The following is an 8,811-nucleotide window of genomic DNA, read 5'->3' as shown; positions in this document are numbered from 1 at the left end:
ACCCCTCCTTTCCCGATCCCTCCCATGGGCCGTTTTCCCGCCCGCTTTAAATTTCCTTTTCCCCCCCCCCCTTTTTTTTCCCCCTTTTTTGGGGTGGATAAAAAAGATAAAAAAAGAACCCCCCAGCCCCCGGCCCCCAAGGCCCCAACGGAAAAAAAAAAAAAAACCCCAAAAAAGGAAACTACAAAAAGGTTTACATTAACACTATCTAACATACATAGAAAAAATAGTACAAACGGAGCGGGGGAGGAGAGGATCCCGGAGCAGGCGAGGTCACAGGGGGGGAACCCAAGTCAAAGTCAGGGGACAACTACTGTTTTTTTTGACTGGTGCTCCTTTTATTTGCCCCGGAGTTTACGCAAAATCCTCGTCCCCCCCCCGGGGGAGACGGCCACCCGGGATCCGGGCCCCCCCCCACTTTGCCCGAGTAAACATCGGGGAAGGGTCATGTATTTTTGGGGAAGAGATCCCCCTGGGGTAGGCACCCCCGCTCTGCCCCCCCGCGATTTCCGTGACCCTCATGAAAGGGCAGCAGTCCCCAAGATAAAACTTGACAAAAACAAAAATCTTTCTCCACTAGCTTTCTTCGCTCTCGCTGGGGTCGCTCTAAGGTGTGGGGGGCGGTAGATGGAGGGGCCCCCCCAAAGGGGTATCTCCTGCCCCAAAGACCTGGCTCATGGTCACCATTGCTCTGTTGCTCGCACTCACCGTCCAAATGCTCGTCCCATTTCGGTCAGCGTCTGCCACGTCCTCATCGCCGCTACGGGGCAAACGCATCTTTTTTTTCACCATACCCCCCAGGGTAGCTTCCGGGCCCATGGTAACCCCAAGCCGGTCCCGTGGAAAACCGACGGTCTTTTTCACCCTCGCGAATTGATAGGTGCTCAAAGGGCCGCTCCCACCGTGTATGCCCTTCCAGGGCTCTTAGCTTCCGAGAGCCCTCGCTTCCACGCGGGTTATGCACCCACCTCTTCACCTTGTTGTACCTCACTTCCCCATGCACCGTCATGGGTCTCCTTCAGGGCGGGCCGGATCCCTTGAGCTTGCCAGCCCTCGTCGGGGCATCTCCCCGGTTCTCCTCAGTGCCACTGCATATTTTAGATTGACGTTGGCAAGTTCACGTCGGGTGACCCCCCCTGGGCCAAATCCACTGTAGCCTGAGCTCACGGAAAACTGATCGGGCAGGTTGAACCCTGTTACCTCATGCACACAGCCCGGTAGGCCGGGGCCAGGGTGGGCACTTGACGTCCCTCTTAAAACTTCCCTGCAATTTTGGGCTAACTGTTGGCAAGGGTCCGGATAAACCGCTCCACCATCCCATCGAACTGGTCTTGCGCCCCCCTAACAGCCGAAACACCCCGGAAACACTCGTGATCAAACTCACGGCCTGTCAAGTGCATTTTCAGAGGTACACCAAAACGGGTATAAATTTCATTCACTAACACCAACAGGCCCGGGCCCTGTGTTGGGTAGTGCATATCCCTCAGGCCACTTTGAGAAATAGTCTTTACCACAAAATTATCGGTTTCCTGTGGCGTGAAGGCGCGACCAATGTCTTTTGCCCCCCGTTCCAGGGGTGCTCCCACCAGTCCCAACCTGTAACGGGCACGGTTCTTTTTTAGGGGGGCCCTTTTTTGCACTGCAACATCCATGCTCTAAAAAAAAACCAAAATCAGACACGTCACTTCTCATCCCCCACCCATTAAGCGTTGAGGGAGAGGGCCAGGGCCCTTTTTTTTCGCCCTTTGGCCCACTGGAAACACCGGCATGAAATTCCCTCAGCAACTCGCCGCGGCCGGGGTCTAAAACTACCCCTGTCCCTGTCCCTTCATCCTTCACCCACCTTCCAAAAAAAACCGTTTGATCCACTCAAATTTTTTCCCAAGTCCCCAACATTTTGGGGTTGGGCTCTCCCAGCCCGGCCCCCCAACGGGGGCATCCACTGAGACCTCAGCCCCCGGGACAATGGGGAAAGGTCGGCCTCACGTTGTGGCTTACCCACTCATCATCCCCTTTAGTGGGCATTCCAGCACCTGCAGACGGAGGCCACAGGATCGAGTCCTTCGGGACACTGTAGCAACTACCTCACACGGGTGTCGACTCAGGCTTCAGCGTTGCAAGGGCACAACCCGGGCGTGGCGATGTGGTATTGTACGCCAAGGAAACTTTTTCCTTGTCACCAATTTTTGCGTTCGGGCCGCTAAACTTGGCACTGTAGTAGGTCACGACAACTCCTTCCCGCCCCTTATCGGACAAAACTCCCCCGATCCTTCCCCCTAGCGCCCAGTGTCCAACGGTTAAGGGAGCTTGGGGCCCGGAAGGGCAAGACCGGGGCTTTTACCAGGCCTTTTTTCAGGTTGTCAATGCAGCTGACCCCCACCCCCGGAAGCACTCCCCTTTTCGTGTAATCGGTGGGGGAGCTTACACGGCGAAATCCGTACAAAACGGCGTATAATGCACAGGCCCAGGTACTCCTGACTTTCCCCACATTTGGGGGGAACTGGGTTTCTTCTCCCCCCGCCACCTTCTGTGGGGCGGTGCGCACAAAACCCTCTTGACTGCTACTCCCCCGAAATGGCACCCCCATCTGGAAATCGAGCATTTTTTGGGGGTAGTTTTAGGTTGGCCTTCCTCAACCGCTGTATATTCCTTAACCCTCCCTTCCCCCTCGAAGTGCTCCCGAAAACGAGACGTCATCATGAACAAATCCGTCTTTTCCCCTCAGGCCTCCAAAAACCCTCTCCCTCAAAACCCCGAAAAAACCAGGGGATTCAAGACCAAAAGGGGATGACGTTGAAAATTTCCACAGGCCTTTCCCAAGGAAAAGGCGTCTTTGCTTGTCCTCTTCCCCCATCTCCACTTGTGATAACCCCTTCAGGTCGAGTGTGGAGAACCCCCTGGCCCCCACCATGCTCAAATGTGTCATCAATTTTCGGGAATGGGGATTCCTTGATGCACGTCATTCATTGCCCGGGGTCCACACAAGCTTGTGTGCCCTCCTTTTTCTCACCAGGGCTACCGCTGATACCATGGCTCTGACCCTTCAAACACCCCCTGTGCCCCCACTCATTACAGGCGCTGCATCTCTTCTCGCCTGGTTGGGGCAATACTCGGGGGGGGCTCTTGATGGGCAAAATACTTCCGTGTTAATGCGGTCTTCAACCATCCTGTGCGGGGCCCCGGCCATCACCCCTGCTAAACACATCTGCATACTGAACGGGGGTGCGCATCTTTTCCCCTTTGTTCCTCAGTTAGCGGCGTTCCGGTGCGCCAAGTCCTCGAGAAATCAGGGAAAGGCCCCCACCAACCAAATCCCCTCCCCGATACTCTTCTGGGGGCTCCACTTTTCCCCACAAGTGCCCACTTTGCACCACTGGCCCTTCTGGGGGCCCTTTTCGGAGAAATTTTGGGTACCCAAAACTGTAACTAACCCCCCCCCTGGTCAACAAGGCTCCCCCCAAAAGCTTGGGGCCCTAGCCCCTCAGTTTTGATGGGGCCACGAGGCCCTCACTCCACGCATCACTCTTTACATCGACCCGTTTCGATCTGTCCTGGGGCAAGGGGCAGTCGCTCTGCCCAAATACCTCTGCACAGCCAAACCCCTGGAAGCAGGGCCTCTTCACCGTGCACCCTCACCAGCTTCCTCCAAGGGGCGACACAAAGCCTTACCTCGTCAGGGATCAAAGGCCCCGCAAGCATGCTCTCCGATCGGGGCCCCATACCCGGCAGCCGCTGCACCTGCTGCCCACGCCAATACGAGCCTCCACTGGGCCCCTTTAGCTGCACACAATGCCCCCGGGCCCACACATCTCTGTGGGGCGTCTGGAAGTCGCATAGGCCAACATATCAGGGGCCCCACTAGGGTCTTCTCACCCCAGTGTCCACTTCAGGCGGCTGGGATACTACTAAAACTACTACTAATTAAATATAATAATCTATACACTGATACTACTAATCTACTGAGCCCCCCCCTCATCATGCTGGTTTGACAGCGCTTACCCAAATTTCAAAAAACAAATGAACAGTCATAAAAACTGACACGGCCCGGGGCCCTAATGAAAGGCCCCGGGGGAACCAAAAAAATTTCCCAAAGTCAAGCAACGCAAGCAAACAAGGCAAGCGGGAGCACGGGGCAGGTGAAGACAGCAAAGGAAAACAAAGGGGGTCAAATCAGGTCGGAGGATGGGGGGACTATGAGCCGGGTGGCCGATACGGAAGAAAGGGGGGGTATGGGGAACAGGAGACTATCAGCAGGGGAAAGCGCTGTTCAATTGAATTTTGGGGCACTTTATAAGGGAATTCCACCCTCTGCGGGGGGACCGGGGAAGGAAGATGCCCGCCAGTCCTCTGATACCTTTCCCACTGATGGGAAAAAGGGTTATTGTTGTGTCCCCTGGGTCGCGTACTTTTTTGTTGAACGACGCTTGGTAGACTGGGCGCCGTTTCCCAAAGTACTGTTTACGGGGGCCCCAAAACAGCATAGGTGCCCACCCTCAAAGGGGGGGGGGCTGGTATGGACCGGTGCGACGGAGAGTGTTCACCTGGGGAAAAATCGCCTGCAGTTGAGAGGGTGAAGAGGGCGACGGAGAGAGTAGATTTCCTCAGTGTAGGGCAGGCGGGAGGACGGGCAGGTGAGGAGTCTCTTTAGGAGGAGAGTCGTGGTAGAAGGTAGCCGTGCCCTGGATAACGCGGCGTCGAGAACATGGCCAGGGTAGCCCAGTTTGGAGAACGAGCGACGAAGGAAACATCTCTCCATCCAGTACTGGGGGTCACAGATGCGAAGGGCGCGGAGGAACAGCGAGGTGGCAACACCTCCTTTACATGGAGAGGTGGTATGAGAAGAAGTGTATGTACATACCACTATGCATAGGCTTCCTGTATATGGAGAAGGAGAAGTGATCACAGGCGATGGACTAGGGTGTCCAAGAAGGAGCTTGTTGTCAACCTCCCATTCCACCTTGAAACGGATGGAAGGAGAGAGAGAGTTCAGCTGCATCAGGAAACCCGGAAACATGGCAGGATCATGAGGCCAGAGAGCAAAGACGTCATCGACGTACCTCAGCCAGATCGACGGCCGAAGGGAGATGGAAGGGAGAAGCTCAGACTCGAAGAATTCCATGAACAGGTTTGCCAGGACTGGAGAGAGGGGAGAGCCCATGGCAACATCGAACGTCTGAGATAGAAGCGACCTTCAAAGAAAAGGGAATTAGACTCCACACAGACGAATCAGCGGGAGGAAGACGTGGGTGGGCAGAGGGGACGAGGATCCTCTGCGGGAGTCTCCTCTGGAGGAAAGAAAGGAAACATCATCAAGCGGGACCTTGGTGAACAGGAGTCAACGTCCAAGCTCATCATGATCGCCGGCGAGACACCACGGACACGGGAGATGATGTCCTGAGAGTGGCGGAGGTGAGCAGGAGAGAAGGTGCCAAGAAGGGGAGTGAGACACTTCGCCAGCGTCACAGATCCCCGGGAGGAGATGATGGGGCGCAGAGTATGTATGTATATATATATATATATATATATATATATATTTTATATATTTAAAATATAATAATAGATATAGATAGATAGATAGATAGATAATAGATAGATTAGATATAGAATAGATATAGATATATATATGTATATATATATATTATATATATATATATATATATATATATATATATATATATATTATATATATATATTATATTGTGTGTGTGTGTGTGTGTATGTGTGTGTGTGTGTGTGTTTATTATATTAAAATATATATAAATATATATAATATTATATATTATATATATATATAATATTTTAAAATATATATATGTATATATACATATTTATATATATTATAAAATATATATATTAAATATATATATATGTGTGTGTTTTGTGTGTGTGGTGTGTTTTGTTTGTATATGTATATTATATATAAAATATATATATATATATATATAATATATATATATATACATATATATATATATTTATATATATATATATATATATATATATATAATATAATATATATATATATATCATAATATACACATATATATAAAATATAAATATATATTTATATTATATATATATATATATATATATATATATTTTATCTTTTCTATCTATCTATCTATCTATCTACCCTATCTATCTATCTATCTATCTATCTATCTCTATATATATATATTCAAATATATATATTATATATGTATAAAATTTTTAAAATATATGTGTGTGTGTGTGTGTGTGTGTGGTGTGTGTGTGTGTGTGTGTGTGTGTGTGTGTGTGTATATGTATATCTATTATCTATATATATATATATATAAAATATAAAATTATATTATATATATATATATATAAAATATATATATATGTATATATGTATATATGTATATATATATATATATATATATATATATATATATATATATATATATATATATTATATATATTCTCTCTTCAGCATAGTAATCTTACTGCTGTTTGTTCTAACCAGGCGGCATTACTTACAATACAAATCGAATCTTCCATGTGTGTGCACCATTCCGTTAACTTCTAGAATCCCTGTTTATTTGTTTCCCTTTCCAATTTCATTTCTTGTATTATTTCTCTTCAGTGTCAGCACAAATCTGCTTCCTCCTTTTAATCATAACGTGCAGTGTTATACCACACTCCATCCAGTGTTATTGATGGACACCGTTTATTAAAAATTCTATCCAACTTTTTAGTTTGTTAGTATCTTTTTGTGTGTGTTGTTTATATTATTATCCTCATATTTATTTCATTATCATTTTTATTACCATAATTATTATATTTAGCTTACCCAGCATTGCTCCATGAAACTGTTGTAAACTATCTCGCAGCTCTGGAAAGATTCTAGCTGCTGTAGTACGAGAACTCCATTATGCCACTTCCATTGACTTGCTCCATTTTACAACTCATTGTGTTAATAGCAGTTATTTATAGTTTCTAACCCATATCTATGTAATAGCCTCAGCCGACAGTGAACACCACGCCAGCGACTGCACGTAAGTCGGAGGAGTTAGCCGCCGTTGCATGTCCGCTTGGAAAACTGGTGGGTGCGGGATATGCACCCGAACGACCAGTTGGCGTGGGATGCCCGCCCAAGGAGATGGTGAGCATCGGGCTGTCGGAAGGGCTACCTGCCGAAGTCGCACCGGAGGAGCCGTCGCCTGCCCAGGACGCGCCGGATGAGTCGTCGCCTGCCCAGGACGCGCCGGATGAGTCGTCGCCTTTCCCAGGACGCGCCGGATGAGTCGTCGCCTGCCCAGGACGCGCCGGATGAGTCGTCGCCTGCCCAGGACGCGCCGGATGAGTCGTCACCTGCCCAGGACGCGCCGGATGAGCCGCCTGCGCAGGACGCGCCGGAGGTGTGCCCGAACAACCAGTTGGCGTGGGATGCCCGCCCGAGGAATGGGTGGACATCGTACCACCGGATGATCTACCTGCCGAAGACGCGCAGGAGAAGCAACTGGTGGGTACAGGACGTGCGCCCGAACGACCAGTTCGCGTGGGATGCCCGCAAAAGGGGCTGGTGGGCAACGGATTGCCGGAGGAGCTGCCTATCGAGGACATGCCGGAGGAGCTGCCTGCCAAGGACACCCCGGAGGAGCTGCCTGCCAAGGACACCCCGGAGGAGCTGCCTGCCGAGGACATGCCGGAGGAGCTGCCTGCCGAGGACACCCCGGAGGAGCTACCTGCCGAGGACACCCCAGGAGCTGCCTGCCGAGGACACCCGGAGGGGCTGCCTGCCGAGCACATGCCGGAGGAGCTGCCTGCCGAAGACACCCCGGAGGACTGCCTGCCGAGACAACCCCGGAGGAGCTGCCTGCCGAAGACACCCCCGGGGGAGCTGCCTGCCGAGGACACCCCGGGGGAGCTGCCTGCCGAGGACACCCCGGAGGAGCTGCCTGCCGAGGACACCACGGAGGGTCTGCCTGCCGAGGACCCCCGGAGGAGCTGCCTGCCGAGGCACCCCCGGGGGAGCTTGCCTGCCGAGGCACCCCGGAGGAGCTGCCTGCCGAGGACCCCCCGAGGAGCTGCCTGCCGAGGAGACCCCGGAGGAGCTGCCTGCCGAGGACACCCCGGAGGAGCTGCCTGCCGAGGACACCCCGGAGAAGCTACCGGGAGTAGAGGGACTGGGGGGGAGGAGCACGGTGCACCCAAACCCGACAGAAGGCAGGACCGTGATCGCCGGGAGAGTGCGGGTGACGGAAGGGAAGGTCCCGGAGCTACATTCACCAGAGGAAACCGACAGCCCTCCAGGCTAGAAGGAATCAAGAACCTCGGTGCCCAAGATGTTTGTAGATAATATCCACTCTGGATGATTATCTTAAAAAGATGGGGCGAGATGTCAACTTCATCTTGGGCACTGCTGTCCCTCTCATGAGGTTCACTGGAGCTCGCGGGGCGGCAGTAGCGGTGGTCGCCTCACCACATAGGGAGATGCTGCTTGCTTGCTTGCTTGCTTGAGATTTGCGAAGTTCTGGCTTCGCCCGGGCCTTTCACTTATGGCCCGGCCTGTGTCAGCTTACCGTGGCGGTGGGATTGCCAGCAGGCGCTCCTGTAGCCGTGGTGTAAGCATCTCGCATAATCTCTTTACCAGCACGACGTCTGTGTTCTGTGGCCTTTGTCTTAAGAATTGCGTGTGCACGCAATTCTCCAAGTAATGTACGAGTGTGGCGTTCGGCTCGCCGCAATGCATGCAACACCTCTCTTCATGTTCTATGATTTGTATAATCTGCCATGCACAGTGGTAACCTAGGCGCTTTCCTGTGCAAAATGACTTCGTACCCTTTT

This window comes from Penaeus monodon, chromosome 36 (assembly GCF_015228065.2).
Source record: "Penaeus monodon isolate SGIC_2016 chromosome 36, NSTDA_Pmon_1, whole genome shotgun sequence".
Lineage (NCBI taxonomy): Eukaryota > Metazoa > Arthropoda > Malacostraca > Decapoda > Penaeidae > Penaeus > Penaeus monodon.
Note: the sequence above shows the minus strand (reverse complement) of the source record.